General features: G+C 43.8%; 1 protein-coding gene across 3 annotated transcripts in view; it reads left to right on the top strand.

The window, feature by feature from the left end:
* Positions 1-791: 791 nt before the first annotated feature.
* LOC104828681 (chromosome unknown open reading frame, human C11orf24) overlaps positions 792-18,776 on the top strand; it is a 28,751-nt gene continuing 10,766 nt past the window's right edge. The window contains exon 1 of one of the 3 annotated variants that reach the window (XM_010562538.1): positions 792-876. The gene's annotated coding sequence lies outside the window, so the exon portion shown is untranslated. Of the gene's footprint in view, positions 877-5,132; positions 5,166-15,435; positions 15,510-18,776 lie in introns of those variants that run through there. The other 2 variants (XM_010562539.1, XM_010562540.1) reach the window with 2 other exon arrangements.

Genomic DNA, 18,776 nt, shown 5'->3' with positions numbered 1-18,776 from the left:
GTGGAGCGGGTGTCCGTTTGAACCGCTGCGGGCCGCGGGCGGGACGAGGACGGGTGGCTGCGGCCTGGGAGCGGGGGAGCAGGGGCTCGGCAGCCGTCCCCATAAACTGCCGCAGAAGTGGCAGATAAATTTGCGAGTTGTAAATACATTTACAAGTAAGTTGCAACCCCGCTCTAGCAGTCGTGGCAGTGATGGCTTTGTGCTAGCCCGTTGCTCTCCTGCGATGCGATGTGCTCGCAGGTGATGTTGTTCTTGGGGAGGTGGGAGTGGAGGAAACTCCGTTTCACTGCGGGGAAGCGAGCTGATTGACTCAGCAAGTAATTCACTGCCTCAAATGTAACATTTTTAGGCCCTATGGACCACTTCAGAAATATGGGGTCTGTGGCAGATCACCCTTACGCATGGCATTACAGATATGTAAAAATATCTTGTGTCTTATTTATTCGGTAATGTCGAGAGTATGGTTGAGATACCTTTGTCAATGGAATCCTGCTTTGTGTGGTATTCTACTGAAATCTTCATCTTCTCGTACCTTCAGTAAAGGTTTTCAGTAGGTTTAACTGTACCCTGGGCAATGTTAGCAAGGTGTCAGCTGGAATCCAGTAAGTGGTAGGAAGAATAAATACTGTTCTTTGACCAAGCTCTCAAATACAGCATCCTGTGGGGATATCCTGTCGCAGTAGATCATGTCCTGGTGGATTCAGTGAATCCCTTACCTTTCCCCTCTGCTGTCTCCCAAACTTTGTCTTCTAGGACTGGCAAAGAAAAATCCTGTCTCAGGATCCTGTCAAGTCAGGTGCCTTGATGTCCTACATGTTAGCCGACTGAATCCCTGCCAGGCTTGGTCATGCAACAGCACTCCTGTTTCCTGATAAAGTGAGTTAACTGATTGCTTACTGGAGGAACAAACCCATAGATACACTAATCCTCCCTGCCTTGAGCTAAGTTGCAGCCTTGTTGAGTGAGGTAAACTCGCTCATAATGAGTGTTTGGTGCCCTTAAAGGCCTCAGAGGGTTTGTGGCTGATCAGTAGCCTTGAAAACTAGGCTGTAAGATGCATGTTGATGCAGTATCTCTCTCTAGAAAGTGCATGTATTTCTGTATTAATCTTACTTATCTACCATAATCATCCAGTACTATATATGTTAATGCAGTCCATTACATGGTAATGGATAGTTTAAAAGGAATCTATCCATTTTTATTAGCTTCCATGTCTATAGTAGATTAATGCACTTGCTGTGCATGTTTGCTGCTTGATTCTAGTTTTTACACACACACATATATATATAAAATGTATGTATAAGCACATGTATTGCTTTATTACTTTCTGGGGGAAATTCCAGACTACATACCTCTTAACGCGTTGGTGCAGACATCTTTATTTTTTGTTTTAATTGCAAATTCCCTGCTGGATTTATAAACCCATCTGCCAGAAAACAGGCTTTGCATCTGGTTATCTCGTATTGAAATTCTAATTGGCACATCCATGCAACCTGCCATCTCTGCCTTCTAAGGGAAGTCTCCTGGCACAGACAAATTACTGGGAGTAATTTGCAAGCAAAATTTCAAGCTTCAGTAGTGAAAAACATCCATGCTGAAGGTCTGGTAATGTATTTAAAAATGTCTGGCTTCATAGCCTGAATTACAGGGTTAGGTAATGTAGCTACTTTCAAAAGTAATATCTGACTCTTTCAATTGTATGTGACTGACTAAATTTTTAAATGAAATTGTCACAGGGACTTTAAGGAATGGAGATCTTTGTTTAAAGCAGTGCATGCTGGAAATGTCCAAAACTTTGCTTGGAGAAACCATGAAGAATTGATTTGTTTGGGTAGAGTTTCTTACCTCTTTTTGGTTTTGTTTTTGTTTTATTTTAAGGCGTGGATAAAACTTTTCTCCATGAAGCTTTTAGTATACAGTTCTGCTGATGTCTCCCTATGCTCTGACAGAGTGTTAACTGAGTCCATGTTCTATGTATCATCATCCAAGTTTGAACGCAGTTTTATAAACTGAAAACACCGTAAAGCATGTCCAGCAAGAGTTTATGCCAGCATATTTGCAGTGAAAAATTACCGGGGACCTGGATGCAAGGGGAATGAACTTGTTGCTCTGCTGTGTACCCACAAACCAGGTGTATCGCAGTAGCTGCTTCATCCTGGCTGACATGCATGTTCTGAGTGATGCTGGGCTTATGGCTCAGAGCAGTCATCTGGGTGGCTGGGTGTCATGCACATGCATTTCCTCACAGCCCTCATCTCCATATGGAGATCATCTGCATTGCCTGCATGTGTGTGCTGAACAGCCGTGCTCAGATCCATCTGCTCTGGCCTGTTTCTGCTCTCATCACCAGACATGTATAAGCATGTTCAGGCACTGCTAATGTCTGTTTTAGATTTATCCTTGCCCTTTAATTGTTGCTTTGTGTTTGATACAAACTTCTAATAGCAAGAGCAATTATGCACTGGGAAAGCTGGAGGAAAAAGCAGCCAATTCACTGGCACTTGCATGTAGATCCTCAGCTGCTGTGCATTGCTACAGCTCCCTTGCAGAGAAATGACAATCCATGCCAGCTGGCCATTTGCCCTTTGAAGTGTTTAAATTGGGATCGGGTGCCTTTCTGAAGGAGGGGGTTCATTCCTACAAACGCAAGAGCTGGCACAAAGTTCATTTGTGTGGTAGATGAGATACCCTTCCCTGGTCTCCACCCCCAGCACAGTAATTGCTGGATGAAATGCCACAGCTTATGCTGCACCAGGAGCCAGACTAGATGATCTTTGAGGCTTTTTTCCTCCTACCCTTAAGAGGACTAGGAGGGCAATATCCCTACTGTGTGCACTGTTGCTGGATGCCATCTGACACTGTGTGCTCTGGCTCAGCAAGGTGGCTTCCCTTCCTGGCTTCCAGCCTGTCCTGCAGGTGTAACCCTTCATCATACCCTGCCTGTCAGTGATACCCAGCCCCTCTGGGTCTGGGAAGGACTCGCAAAGGACTGTTGACTTTGTTGACTGGGAAGCCAAGAACTCCTGTGGAGTAAACTGCAGTTGAACCCTTTCTCTCTGGATGGTAGCAAGCACTTAACACGTTTGTTCTTCCTGTCAGTTCTGCTCCCTTGGACTGAAGTTGTGGTTCCCTTTCTATAGCTTAGACTTGGAGGAGTCAGTGAGGCTTTTGAGTTGACCCCTGGGGTGTAAGGATGCTGCTGGTGCTGCAGGGACAGTAGTGATGCTGAAAATGAGTGAAGGCAGAAGCTGGTTGTGCACTTTGGAAATGTTGTTCACAGCTCCTCCAGCTTTTCAGTGCTGGCAGTCCAAGGAGGTCACCATGCAGGTGGGGCACCCAGGGTGCCTGTGGTACAGCAATTCATCCAGGAAAGGACAACGTATCTCCAGCATGGTACGGGGGCCTCCTTCTTGAAGGAATGTCTGCGTGGACATTGCTGCATGATCCTGAGAACAACTTCTCCAACAAAAGCAAGTGGCAAGAACTGCAGAAGTGGGTTTTAATGCTCAGTGGAACAACACGCTTGCCTCGCTGGTGTGTAGAGCAGCACTTGGCTGCTTGCTGTTGTGCTGTCTGGCTTCCTTGTTGCTTTAGTTCTTCAGGCGTGTTTGTGGAAACCCTACATTTAGCTAATTGCTTGGCTGTGCCGTTATTGTGGTTATCACTGAAATGAAGTTTCCTCTGGGCAATTTTGAATGTTGATCAGTGTAGGTGCCAAAACTTCTGTCAGTCTTCCATTGCCGTTGCTGGCTTTGTTTTTCTTTGCCGTTGTGGGCTTGGCCTCAAGGATCAGATCTTGGGTTGCAGTGCTGAGAGGTAGGAGTGCTACTGCACTGACACCGAGTTGGTGCTGTACAGTGTCGTCAGACAGGATGAGACCGAAACACGGTCCCCGATGGCTGCATCGCTGTGGTGGGAGAGCTAGTCTTCAAATGCACTTTGCAGAATGTGAGATCTCTGGAATGACAGCGTGTGAGCCTGGATTTTCCAACATGTCCTTTCCTCGCAGTTTACGTAATAACTTGTCAACCATTTGGAAAGCATGTTGAGCACTTGTTTGTTTTTTCTTGTAGGACAATGTGGTATGAAGAAAAGAATGGAGGGCAGAGAGCCAGGGATATGGGTACTTGCTTATATGCAGCCAGCTGGACAGTTCCCCAGTGCATGTGGCAGGACCCACAGTCCATCTGTACATCTTGCACCTGCTTGAGGAACCAGCCGGGTCCTCCACTTGAGCAGGAAGTTAGGTCTGCGCAGTTGGTGCAGGTTGCAGTTGCATGCCTGGATTATCTCTGACCATCACCACAGCTCCTGTCACCTTTGCTTGGGGAGTCTCAGTTGAGCTGTGTCCTCTAAAGGACAACTAAATCGTGCTCTGCAGACGTGGCTATGGAGTGTCCAAGCCCCCATAGCCACCTCCATTATTACCTAAATACACAGGGAAGGGGAGGTTGTCTGTGTTCAAGGGCCATTTTTTTAATTTATTGAGACATTCAACAAGTCCTCTTCACAACCATCACTGCTTCTGGTAATGATGACCCTCTTGCCTCTGACTGTCAGGACGGTGTTGGGATTGCCTTCCCTGAGCTCCAGCTGCGTTGGTGCCAGCCTGGAGAACTGCTTATGCAATAGTTCAGCAAAACACTTGAGCACATCCTTCAGATGGAGAAGGTGCACTGGTTTTAGATTTGTTTTATAAAAGAAAAAAAAGGAGGGAGAAATTGAATTTTGCATGTATATTTGTGTTGGACTTATTTTTATTTGGCTTGGGGAGACTTTGCAGCACTTTAACCAAATCTGGGTTTAAATCCACTTAAGTTAAACTCCCAATACGACTTGTGTGTGGAGACCAGGGTGAAATCTCATTAACTTTAATAGGATTAAGCATGTTCTTTTGCTGAGTTGTGTTCTCTATCTTTTTTTGTTTGGCTTCTCTGTATTAAACAGCAGGATAAACCTTTCCACTCTTCCATCTCTTTGTGAAAATGCTTTGACAGTCTCAGAGAAGTGGATCTCTGGTAGCATACAATAATACTTTACACGTTTATTTTTTTCCCTATGCTTTCAGCTGTAGTCCTACTGTATCCAGGCTTTTATTGGCCTTTGCATCCCCTACAGGCGCGATAATTCCTGACAGCAAGAAAACAGTTAAAAGTGTTTGCCTGGTAAGTTTCTACACTCAATTTTTTTTTTTTTCTTTCTTTTGCTGCCTCTGGACAGATTTGAAACTGCTGTGAAACAAGTCCATTAGTAGAGGGAAATTTTGTAGAAGTCAGCAGGAAATGAGCATGTGTGGATGGGTGAGGGCAAAATTCATTCCTATTCATGAACTGGGAATAAATCGAAGAACAGGGAATAAAGGTAGAAGTGTTATGAATGCAAACTGGTTGAAGGGAAATACTGGGGATCCATCTAAGATCAAGCAAGCCATTAATTTGAGAGGAGGCTACTTCACACGTTTGTGCTACATCTTCATTTCCCCATTTCTCAATATACATCATCCCCTGTATCTTACTATTGATTATTTTTGATTTGTATGTGACTTATGTATTAGGAACACTCCTCTTCCCCCTCTCCTTCAGAAAAAACAAACCTCACAGCAGGTATTTCTGTATGTTCCTGAGACACTCTTAATGACACTCTTACTAAATATATGCTTTCACAGGAAAAGTAGACTGTCTTGTAGCTCATGCACTAAGCTGGATTTAAAGAGACTCAGTTTTCATTTCCAGCTCTGACCAGTTCCTGCTATAGCTATACACAAATGGCTCACTCTTCTCACGCCTGTCTTTCCACCCTGTGAGATAAGGGAGGGTTGGTCTACCTTATCTACACTCTGCTCTTTTGAACTGATGCCCTGTTGTGCTATGGACTGACCTGTGTTACAAAGATTGGGCTGGTGTATTTGTATCAGCAGAGCTCCTTTACATCATCATCCTTTTGGTGAAACTTCACAGCATCAGTGTGTCTTTTTGCTGGCAGTAGCATCTGGACTCCCATATCTAATTAAAAAGGAGAGCATGGTGGAAAAGAAGCCCTCTAATTTTTCTGCCATAAGATAAACAGGAGATTGGCCTATTAAGGGAGTTAAGGATGGGGGTTTCTGATGGGTGAGAAATGCCCAGTGATACGTTGAAGTTCTCAATGTCCAAGCAAATAGCATTTACTCCCTAGATCTCTACCCACAGTAAATAGGTGCTAGTCCAGTTGTTGACTTAATAAACAGTAAGTATTGCCATAAACATTCTTCTGCCTTTCTCAGCTGTGTTGATCAAGGTTTTTTCCCTGCTGAGACTGGTTTTCTTTTAAGTTATCATTTCTTCCCATTTCTAAAGCTCTTTGTATCCTAGCTGATCTGGAAGGATGATAATTGTCACTAGGATTTCACAGCAACTTGTGTGAATCATTGTGTGGGTTTCTGACACTCTGACCTGATGAGGCTTAAAAAAGGAGTAATGTGCTTCCCTCCTTTAAAAGAAAACATCCTATACCTAGGTTTCATTTTTGTAAAAAAAATTGTTTGGAAAATATCTCATTCATGAGTGTGATGGAAAGTGCTGGGACTGTAGGCATGACCAGCTGGTCTGAGTGTGAAAACTTGAGACCAGCTTTGAAAAGAGCAAACATGCTCCCTCCTCAAGTGTTTTTTTGTCATTAGTCCTTTTTGTTAACAAATCCTGATTATCTAGAGCTTTACAAAATGTACAAAACCTATTTAATCTTTCCAGGGCCTTTATATAGTGAGGCTTTTGTGGGATAGTCACAGTATTTTCCTTGGTTTGTGATACAGATGATGTAGTGTCTTTACAATACTTGCTTAGGCTGATGTAGAACTGCTAAGCCTGATGTATCTCAGATTCTTTCCATGTCTGGAAGTGGCCTCATTTGCAAGAGCAGCAGCTCCTGCATTGTCTCAATGTGGTACTGCTATGCAGAACTCCTTTAGGAAGAAGAGATGTAAGTGCTATGGCCGAAGACCACCTCTCACCTGATAGTGAGGTAGAGCATATGCCCTTGAAGGTGACAGTTCCTCCTGACAGTGCATTAAGCCATATCACATGGCCATTAGTGCATTTAGTGCATTAGTGCATTTTTTTATTGAAAATGGTGCAGTGGACATTTGGTCAATAAGAGCTGTAGGACTCATTCATCAGTCAGCTTATTGCTCCATGTTAGTGGACCTTAAGTGTGTGAGACTCACCTGTGTGAGCTAGAAGCAGAGGTCTGTCTACTACAGTATTGTCTTCAACAGTGATCAGTAGTGTTGGATAGAGACATCATCCCCCAGTGTTTGGTATCATGAGACCCTCTGGCAGTTCAGTTAAAAGCCAATATCCTCCCACTATTCCCTTTCTTTTCAAATCTTTTCTGTGAGTTGAATAGCAGAGGCCCCAGCACAGACCTCTGGAACTTCACTGGTGGTCACTTGTCTTCATGAAAACCGATGGCTTCTTTCTGCTATTTGTTTCCTATTCTGATCAGTTATCGGTCCATGCAAAAGCCTTTCTTTGTAGCCAACAGCACCTAGTTTGCATTAGAACTTTGAAATGGTCCCTCACCAAAAACCTTTATACAAATCCATGTGTAATGAATAGCCTCAAAGTTTTTAGATATGAAAGATAATTTCCTGCTACAAAAGCTGTGGTGACTTTTCCTGAAGCCATGAGGCAAGGCTATGATTGACACCAAGAACAACTATATCTTTGTGTATGAACGGTGTTTTTCGGGGGATGCCCAACAGTTTATATTTGCCTTGTGGATATGGCAGGATCCATGTGCTCTGGCTGCAGTGACCATCTCTGAGATGGCTGGACTACGCATGTGCTGGGGCTGAAATGTGTCACTGGTGATGTCTGGAGTACACCTGGCTCTAGTGGGCACATTTTGGGCAGTGAAGCTAGCAGGGGTATGCAATGTCATGACCCTGCCAGTGGTTATGTGACTTAATTTTATGCAGGTCATAGGTTCCGCTAGTTCTGCTAGACTTACTCTCATGTATAAAGTTAAACACGTGCTTTGTGTGTTTGAAGAATTGCTGCCTAAGGCAGATTTGCTGACTTGGAAAGAGCTGATAATGTTCTTCAGGGACACTTGCTGCCTGAGTTTGAGAAGCATGTGGCCTGGATGGAGCTGTAATGCAGATGGCTTTTGTTACCAGCTAACTTGAAAAGCAAAAGCATGGAAGTTGGGTTTGTTTTCTGTTTAGCAAACAGCTTTTGACTGAATCTGGTATATTCATGGATTCCCATTTGTTGCTTTTCTGTCTGTTGCAAAGGGAGCAAGGATTTCTAGGCTTTGAAAAATCTTGTAATGTCTAGAAGCTGGATATGTGTTGATGCAATGAAATGCATTCTGCAAATAAACAGAAGTGGATTTCTGGTGCTGATGACCCGTCCTCCTAAGGAATAGCTGAATGAAAGGGAGTTTTAGAATAAAATATAAACAGAAAATGCTGGTGAGGTGGGGGGTTTTGGTTGCTTCCCCCCTGTCGTGGTTTAACCCCAGCCAGCAACTAAGCACCACGCAGCTGCTCACTCACTCCCCCACATCCAGTGGGATGGGGGAGAAAATCAGGAAAAGAAGTAAAACTCCTGGGTTGAGATAAGAACGATTTAATAGAACAGAAAAGAAGAAACTAATAATGATAATGATAACACTAATAAAATGACAACAGTAGTAATAAAAGGATTGAAATTTACAAATGATTTTCAGGTCAATTGCTCACCCCCCACCGACCGACACCCAGCCAGTCCCCGAGCGGTAAATCCCTGCCCCCCCACTTCCCAGTTCCTATACTAGATGGGACGTTGCATGGTATGGAATACCCTGTTGGCCAGTTTGGGTCAGGTGCCCTGGCTGGGCATGAGAAGCTGAAAAATCCTTGAGTCTAGTCTAAACGCTACTGAGCAACAACTGAAAACATCAGTGTTATCAACATTCTTCACATACTGAACTCAAAACATAGCACTGTACCAGCTACTAGGAAGACAGTTAACTACATCCCAGCTGAAACCAGGACACCCCCCTGCAGGTTTTGGCAATATTAGCAAGCAGTTCTTTCTGGGTGGTATGTTCTTCACTTGGTCTTTGACCCGTCTAAAAGTGGAAACATATGTAATGCAAACTGTGGAGTGGGCAAGCTGTCCCCTGGGAGCTGACCAAAAACTGCAAACCCTTCTGCTAAATGAGCTCTTAGGTTATTGTATGTCTTGGGACAAATTTGTTTGCAGAGCCATATTGAAATCAGTAGGATTACACCTTCAGGGGTTCCTTCTGGAGTTAAAATACATGCCCCCAAATTGTGATTCATTAGGTATATCCCACAGCATGCTCAAGCATTCACATTTACAGTTGCTTCTGAGCAAGATACAGTGAATGTCATCCAATGAATATACAGCCATAATACTGGATTTTATATGGCAATTCATCTGCATAAAGGATGTCTGGATGAAGGAGAGAATTTGTAAATAAAATACATGTACAAATTTATTTCAGTATTTTTCTCTCATCTCCAGGAAAGTTATTGCTGGAGGGAAGTGAAGGAAATGTGCAGCACCTTTAAAAACAAAGACTGACATGGTGGGCATGCAGTTTAAGTGGTTAGAGATTGCTTGATGTTGTAGACATTAATATGTGGGAAGAGAGAGTTTTCTATCTTGGCCTATCAGTGCTAGAGGATTTGCTAAGCAAGATTTGATGTGTAGTTCCTCTTCAGATGGCTGTCACAAAAAAAACCAACCAACAAACCCAGACCTAAAAACAACCCCCAAAAAACCCCAACCCATGCTGTGAACATCTAATCCTCACTGCAGGGCACTTTTTCTGCTCCATTATCTGCTTGGGCAGATTTACCTCATGATACCATTTCAGGCAATTGAAGTGAAAGTGCCCTCCTGCAAAGTGGCTCAGATGCCCAAGAAGCCGAGTGCTGAGACAGAAGCTGGATTTTGTTGGGAAGCTGGTGGAGGCAGAAGCGCTGCTTTCTAGGGCAGAGGAAGCCTTTAATTTCTCCACACTTGCAAATGAAACTCATAAAGATCCTTCCACTGAATGCTAAAAGTACTTGACTGTTCAGTTACAGCCAGGCTCTTGGGAAAATTAGTGAGTTTAAAGAGTGACCTGTTATAATAGCTTTGTTAAACCCTCCTATGGGTGCTTGCATTGTTTGAGATGCAGCTGGTAGGGGAGATGGTGTCTCCTTGTCCTGTTGAATGCTACCTGTGTGTCTCCTGCATCATCACTCTGAAATGGAACCCTGGACCTGGAACAGAGACCCTTCTGATGGAGAACCCTTCTTTTCCATGGTGGTTCACCCGAATATTATCTGCACTCTGCCTTCTGAAGTCCTCGTGGTTACTAACATGATAATAATTTATGTACTTCCTGCTGATGAAAAGGTGTCAGATACAAAGTCGTCAGGCTTAGAGCTGTGTTTTCAGGTCATCTCATGCTTTCACTAAATACATAGATGCTCTGTAGCCAAGAACAGGTTGTGCAAATGTTTCACTGATGATAACTAAAGCTTATTGCTAACTTTAGGTACAGGCTAACCATGCTAGATAACAAGACATGCAACTCAGTCACAGCTTCTGGTCTCGGAGAGATAGTCACAGTGTCCCAGCTGGAGCTGATTCTTCCCTAAAGTGGAGCGTGCCAAGTCTTTTCTCCGTTAAAAGCAAATGCAGTTTTTTAGTACCATGACAGGTTTTGTAAGACTTAATCCTTGCTAGATTGAGATTCGCTCTGTTGGCTCTTGCCTTATAAACCTGAAGACAGATTGCTGTGTGAAAGGCCAAAATACCTCTTTTAAAGAGGTGCTTCAGAGTTTGTAAAAAAAAGGAAACTGGAGTTACAGAGTGGAAATGTTCTTTCTTTTTCTTGTTTGTTTATGCTTGAAAGTTGGTGGCTTCATACTGCTAAAGCCTGATGCCCACTGGTTGTTAATGAAGAAGGTGAAAACCTGGTATCAGTTGCAATCTTCCTTCATATTGCCTTGTGCCCAACCAAGGCTAGGGGAACTAACTTTCTCTGCCTCTTTAATTTTTGGCCTTTTGGAAGTGAGCATTGGCATTAGATTTACCAGAAACATGTTGGGAAGTTGCTTTTCCAGCTTCTTACAGAGATGGCCACAGTCTTCACAAAAGACCCTTCTCCCTTAAGTCCTGAGAAGATGCTGGTTCTCCACTAAACTGACCCAGAACAGAGAGGGAACCTGAAGAGACTGCTGGTCCTCTGACCCATGCAGTCACTTAAAAGATAGCTCTGGAGTTTTCTCTGATCTCCTTTAGAAACTTTCAGATTCCTAGATGATTTTAAGAAGCAAAATATGCTTCCTAGTAGTTGGCAGTTACCATGCCAGAGCATGCATTATGTTACGTGGAGGTTCCTGTCCTTCTGTACAAATGACTCTGCTGCTTATGGGGCAGTTCTCGGTTTGCTACAAATTGCAGCTTTCAAGAAAAGCAGAATTGGTGCCAGTTCACCTTGTGTACCTGGCTCTAAACTGATGCAGTTTACTGGTGTGATTTACTGCTGCTTCGTGAGTAGTTGAGCAGTCCCTAACAGGAGCAAGAGCAGCTGAAAAGGCTGAGCTGGGTTTATGGGTGGGAGGCCCCTAAGACCAGCTGATGGGACTCCAGACTGCAAGCTGGACTTGTTTGTCTGATGTCTAGTTCTGAGGATCCTAAACTTGCTTTAAAGGATGAGGCTGAAGAAGTGTTGTACCTCAGTGCTGGCCACCTGGGTCCTTGCTCTTCTGCATTTATAGCCTTTTCTTATTCCAGGCTTGCAGAGACTCTAGCAGCAAACTGGATTGGAGCAAAAGGTAGGGTTTGGTAGGCAGGATGTTCATGTTAATCCAAGTGTGAATTATTTAATTCTTGGCATGTCCTTTGTTTTGTATCTGATTTCATTCAGTCACAGCCTGTTCCACCTGTTGCTTCCTGACCTGTAATGGTGTTCTGCTGTGATCTGATGATATCAGACAGGTTTGTATTGGATTATGCTGGAGCCAAAGTCTTCAAAACACCATTCAGTGTATCGAACCAAGTGGTAAGAGTTACTACTTGTAGTATGGCTTTCACATGTTTGTCCTTATCCTTGTTTTTGTTGTCTGTGCTTGGACAACGTCCCCCAGGCAGTCTCTTGACCTAGATAACTAGTGTATGCTGAGCTCATCTTTGGACCAGGGTGGGCTGATCTTGTTGGTGTTTTGCCTTTTCTAGTTCACTGTTCCCCTCGTTACAGAATCAGAGCATCTTTGGCATAAAATCAGTAGCCAGAAGTTTCTAATGGGTTCAGTTTGTGCTGCTGCTTCTAGGTCACAACTTCTGGAGCAGTGAGAATAACCTCCTGCTTTTGTTTCAAGTCCAGGTGTTACAGCTGAGAGAGAGGTTTCAACTTTGTTTTTTCCATAGTCTGTTGCTGTACTGCTGAGCAAAAATCGAAGACTGAGATAAGCACGGAGGCATCCCAGAGTGGTTCAGAAAATATCTGTATTTGGACCCCATCTGTCCAGTAAAATACAGAACATGAGAGAGATTATGGGAAAACATGCAGTTTTTCACTTCCATGTCTTTGGTATAAGTTAAACTGATGTTTGTGGTAGTTGTAATCTCTCCTGGTGAGCTGCTTTGCTCACTGTCTGTAGCTGCCCATGGTATTCAGGTAACCCTATGGAATAGTTTTGAAGTCCGTGTTAGCAGCATCAGCAGCAGACCGATAGATGGACAGACCTTCCATATATTGCTCAGAAAGGTTCAGAAGAACCTGCTACTGCCTGTGCAGTCCCCCTTTCATGAAAAAGGGGCTCTTTGTATGAAGATTTTTGTACTGGAAAAGCTTTGAGGACCTCAAACCAAGCTTATTTTGCTTTGACCTATTAATCAGGTAGCATCAGGACTCAACACTTAAATGAGTTCCTCTGAAACTGAAAAGAGGGAATGTATAACAAGGTAGCACAGCTGCTGCCGCATAGGAGATGAGGCCCAAGAGTTGGGCTGAAGCACTTCTACAGATGCTGCCTTGGCAGCCACGGACATCCATGAGAGTAAGGAGGGGGAAGGATGTTTTTCCTATAGGTTCTGATGACCCATAGGTTTAAATTCAGGTTAGTGCATGACTTGAAGATTTACTGGCTATGAAGAACCTGCAACAGGGAAGGCCAGCAAGGATGAGGAAAGCTGCTATTGCATTTAATTCTCTCTTTGTTCAGAGAAAATAGACTTGGCTAAGCTTCCCCACGCACCCTGCCCTGTGATTTCCACATCTTTCAAGCTGTCAAAATCACAAAGCAGGGAGGCATGTGCCAGCAACCTTCATTTGGTATTGCTATAAATGTCTTCCTGGCTTGGAGAGTTTGGGAAGAATCTTTTGATTTGTGCTAATATATGGTGAAAAGCTCCTCAGTATCATATTGCATTGTGGTAAGCTGGAGTGTCTTTTTGCTGCATCTCACCTAGCAGACCTTCCATATAAAGCTATCTTTGTTTTTTAACCAGAGTTGTTAGCTTAAAAAGAAGAAACCTCTTACAATCTAGGAGCCTTCAGGTTGCTTTGCTCGTGAGGATGGCTGGAGGAGGAGGACGCACCTAGCTTTTGATTTTAAAAAAAAATTTTTTTTTTTATTCTCCATATTTGAGGATATGCACAAAGATCCTACTTCCTTGCAGAAAGGAGAAATAGCCTCAGATGCTTTCCTTTCTTGCAGTTCTTTTAGCAGTGAGAAGTTCCCCTTCAGTTGCTGCACTGGGACCATGTTTTGGCTGTTTCCAGGCTGTCTGAACTTCTCCGTTTCTGAGCTCTGCACGCTATCGCCTAATGCTTTTGTAACTTAGGGTGCCATCACTACTGTGTGTAATCCTGCTGAAAGCCATGCATAAGCTTAAATTCCTGAACAAACTGGCAGAACCTTGTGTTCTGGACAGAGATGTGTCCTCTGTTTCTACACGCCTAAAATTAGTGTTACAGCTACATGAACTTATAGAGGAGCATAATGATTTCTCAAAAATGTCTGGAGTGAAAGACAGCATTGAAACTATCAACTTCAGTGAAATTTAACTTGACCTGAATTGCCAGGAAATTGCTGACTGCAGTAAAATTCTGCAGGGCAGGAGGTGGGTGGGTGACCAGACTTTAACACACTGGCAGTTTTATTTGCTCCAAAAGTAACACTTGGTTAATTGTACCTTCAGGCTGAAGTTCCTGCTTGTTTAAGTCTCTGTTAGCTCCAGACTTGGCAGACTTGAATTTAATAGCACCTCAGACACATTTTATTCCTGTGCACGTACACTGTGCTGGTTCTAGCTTCTAATGCAGTCTCTCAGCAATCATGAAGCACCCATGCTGCAGAGTACCTGCTTCTGCAGGAACTTGGAGAAGCCAACATCATGAGCTTGCATTTTACCCTTCTTGAACTCCTTTGCTCTGTATTAGCTCAGTGGCTGCAGAGTTCATGTGGGTGCCCACTAGGATGGTTCCTTTGAGGGTCTTGTTGAAAGCTGTTTAATTTGAAACATGTGGTAAGAAATGCCCTGCATACCATCTCCTGTTCCCAGGAGACAGCAGCATGTCTGAAAATTTGCTAGCTGCTTGGGGTGTGGATCAGATCAGGGAAGGTTGCAGTTGAGCCATAGTGCCCATTTTTATTGCTTGGAGGTATTTTTGTTGGCAGATTTATTGTCCAGTCACAGCTTTATGCAGTTAGCCTTTGGCAGTTCATTTTTCTTCATATTAAAACTGGATTGTTTCAGATATTCTGAAACAAGCCACATTCACATAAATGAAATAGCTGTCTGGTCATTTTTCACAGGAAAACATCCCGCTGAGTAGTACTTCTCACCATCTGAACTGCAGAACATGGCACTAATATGGGTGAGAATTGATGATGGATGGGTGATGCTGGTATTGGAGTTTTAGGCTTTAACATATATTTTCTCAGAGGCAAAGTGTGATGGCCACGAAGCCTCAGTGGTGCCAGTGTGGGCTGCCCTCATTAGTGGGGTAACAAATGCATAAGTTGTCTGCCTTGTGCCCTGAGAGAGGAACGCAGGTGGAGAACTGAGGCACAGAAAGATGGAGATGGGTAAAGCCGGTACTACCGAAAACAAAACTAACCCCCCAAAACCGCCCACAAAACCCACTGTGGCTAAATGTGCCAAAGATTGTGAATCTGTAGCCCTGCATCACTTCCACAGGAAGCTGGAAGCAGGGAAGGAGCCTGAGCTCAGGTTGTGTCACTGTCAGACGTGGGCTCTAACCACTAAAACCTCCTTCCTCTCTGGGTTCCTGGTAGGGAAAGGAAGATTGAGGAAGCTGCTGAAAATCTTGAACCTGAAGGATACAGCACTTCAATATCTGCGTGAATGAGGTCTGCTGTTCAGAGCCTGCAATTAATCCACCACTTGCATGGAAGTGGCTTTCCATTCCTTTTGTGGAGCGTGGTGGTGTTGACCTTGCAGAGATGCTGTTCCTCATGAGCTTTGCACTGCCTTGGGCCTGTGTAGCGTAAGGTACCTTTGTCAGCATGGAGCCTGAAGTGCATTATACTTGTGAAAGTTGGCCAAGTCCAAGTGTGATCACAGAGTTTCTCAGCAAAACTTGGCATTCCACCTCTTTGAAAGAGACTTTAAGGTGTTTGTTCTGTTCATGCAGAACATCCTGAAAGTTCTGATCTATTGTGTTTGGCCATTTACAAACAGAAGAATGGTTTTTCTTGCAGAGAGTAATATGTAGCAGCTGGAGAAATACTTCAGCAGCTGCAAACTTCTTTTTAAAAGCACTGTTTCCACACTAGTCTTCCAGAGGATGCAGCAGCCTTCTTAGAGGCTGTCTGCTCAGTGATATTGGATTATTTCTTGCTCTCTGGCTTAATAACTCCCATTAAAGTCAGTCAAATGTGAATCTAGAGAGTGTGTTGGGTGCACTGAGCAAGGATGCTGTCTCTGTTCTTTTGACTTAATTGTTTGTGGCTGTTGGCATCTTTTTAGCTCATTCCCTGAAGCTTGTAGATGCTGCTGCAGGCATTGCAGTCACATTTCCTGTGGGATGTGTGTCGTGCAGATTGATGAGAAGTTCAGCCATAGATGGGGACTACATCACAAACTGAAGGAGGTGGTTCATATTTAGGGGAGGAGAAGATATATAACTTTATGGCTGCCTAATTAAAGTGTTTTTGCTTATTGGGCTGTTGTGCATCCACACATTCCAGTGTGATGCAGTCTATGTGGACTTTTTGGCTTTGTAGGACTTTTAAAATCTTTTTTTGTGGACATATATCAGGAGGAACATCAGAAAAGGCAGCAGCAGACCAAACCGATGTCTATCCAATACCCTATTCTGACTGCTGCAGTGAGGACTGTGCCTGCTAAGGTGGAGGGATGTGCCAGCTCTTTCATAATACATGGTCTGCTGTGTGATGTTACACTCTGAAGAAGTTGTGTGGTAGGAGAAGGAATATAAGTGATGATCTTCCGGACCTGAGCTGGCAATGTTTGTCCTCTGAATCACATTTTGGAGCATGTGTAATTTGCATCCTACTGTTGCAGCAGATCAGCCTCAAATGCTCTGCTGGCCTTATGTCAGCCCCAGGTGTTTATCAGATCCAGCTTGTTGGTCACCGTCCTAGCCTGGCTGATGTATCCATGAGATAAGACTCAGTGATTTCTAGGCATACTTTTCTTCAAAACTCCCTGTGAAAGTATGGAACTGTGCATGTCCCACCTCAGTCATCCTCCCAGAGGAGTGTTTTGTTTATATTGGAAATGGCGGGGGCATGGAGAGCTTGTATTGTGGCAGCAAATGGACCTTTGACCATTGCATCCTGGGTTTTCTAAGGAAGTGGGAACACTTCAGGCTGTGCAGGCATCTTGGGAAGTCAAAGGAACTATGTCCAGACCAGGGACCTAGTAATGCATTTCCTCCCCTATAATCAATAATGCCCCTCTGCTTCACAATCTCTGTTCAGTTCATCCTTCATTGTTGATAGCACGTGACATTTTGCAGAAACAGCTTTGTAACTTGCCATTAACTTTCTTTGGGAGCCAAAGGAACCTAATGGCTCTAAAGCTGCTCTTCTGGGAATGATACAACTTCATCTGGTCATGCTCAGCTGACAGTGGATCAGCCTCATGTGCCTTGGTGCTGCCCCTTCTGTCTCCAGACCTATCCACATGTGCAACTTCATCCTTGGAGGTAAGCTTGGGAAGCCAAATGCTTCTCAAGATTGCAGCACAGATTCCCTGCCTCCTGCATTCTAGCCTCAATTCACAAAATGAGATGTGCTTGTCTTCCCTTAGCAAAATCTGGTTTAATTCTGTTTTTCTAAAGAGTGAAATATAGCACTTGTTTTGAGAGCTGACAACATGTGAAGTGTTTAGCAGCAATTGCAAGTTGAAACCAGGCCTTATGTCTTCTCAACTTGATGGGAGGGTAGCATTGTTATCTGCAAAAGGTATTCCACCTTTGTTTTCCCTGCTTTATTGTTGTTCTGAGAATAGAAGATTTCTTTGCAACTCTTCGACCTTATTTCATGCCTCGTCCATGCACGCTTGTAAGTATGAATTTGGGGGCAGTGTCTGCTGGCTCTTTGATGACAGCTTAAAGGAGCATGTATTACCCTAAATGATTTGCTTTGCTCACTTTGTACTTGTGATTCTAATGCATACACTCGTCCCATGGTTTTTGTCTAGTTCTATATCTCTCCTTTTGCCTTGGTGCAGTCACTGCATGCACCTTGCAGCTACTTAACCAGGAGCAACTGAGGCTGGCTGGGAGGACATGGAGACAAGGAGTTTATATTCCAAAGGCTTCACTCTGCTCTTGCACAATCACCCCAATCAATATTGTTTGAAATAATACTTTGATTTCCCCCGCCCCCAAAATTCCTTGGCTCAAGCACAGGGAGATCAGCAAGAAGAGAGGAACGCTTCTGAAACCCTGCAGGCAATGCCCTCTGGATGTGTGTGTGCGTTGCAAAGTCATCAGTCATTTAGTTGTTGACTCAAAGTTATTCTGGTTTTCCAGCATGCTTGTTCCCTGCTGAGTTATAGCCACAGATGGTAAAAGTAAACTTTGCACTTTTCAGAGTGTAGTCCTTTCCCAGATTTTATTTGTTGCTGTCTTTTGTGGTTTGGTTTGACTTTTAATTTCCTTGGGGATGCTCTACAGATGGAGAAGGTCGTGCTCAAAGAGTGAATTTTGCCCAGATTTCTCAAAATTACTTCTGATGGGAACAGTAGTGTTCATCTCTTCCTCAGTGTTATCTCCGACAGCCAAAGGGTGGTTTCTTCTGGGGAGCAACACGATCTGGAGGAGAAGCTTTAGCTGGTGCTTTTCTGGGATGTAGGTGTGTGGGGTGGGTGCTCAGTGGGATCTCAGAGTGCAAATGGAGCCATGTGGGACTGGCTAGAAGTGTGATGGGAAGGCAGAAATGAATCTTGTTGCTTGTAATTATAAAAGGCAGTTGTTAAGTTGGGAAAAGTGATCTGCAAGTGATTGCGACTCTTGTTCTGGATGTATGGGATTGTGCTAAGGTGGAAGAAGCCAAAAAAACAACCACCCCTAGCTGGAGGTTCGGGTATTTAATACAGCATCCCAAGCATCATCTGGACTGCATTAAGGTACAACTGCTTCTGGTTATTCCTTTGACGGACTTGGGAATGAGCTGTTTGCTTGTCTGCCGTACTTAGAGTCTGTGTATTGTGTTTGTCTACTTCGCACGCTCACTCTGCAATTTGTAAAGGGATTTTTAGAATTGGCTAAAGAACATTTTAAATTCT

The sequence above is a fragment of the Haliaeetus leucocephalus genome, unplaced genomic scaffold, assembly GCF_000737465.1.
Source record: "Haliaeetus leucocephalus isolate CR32 unplaced genomic scaffold, Haliaeetus_leucocephalus-4.0 Scaffold161, whole genome shotgun sequence".
Classification (NCBI taxonomy): domain Eukaryota; kingdom Metazoa; phylum Chordata; class Aves; order Accipitriformes; family Accipitridae; genus Haliaeetus; species Haliaeetus leucocephalus.
This window is presented reverse-complemented; position numbering and strand designations above follow the sequence as displayed.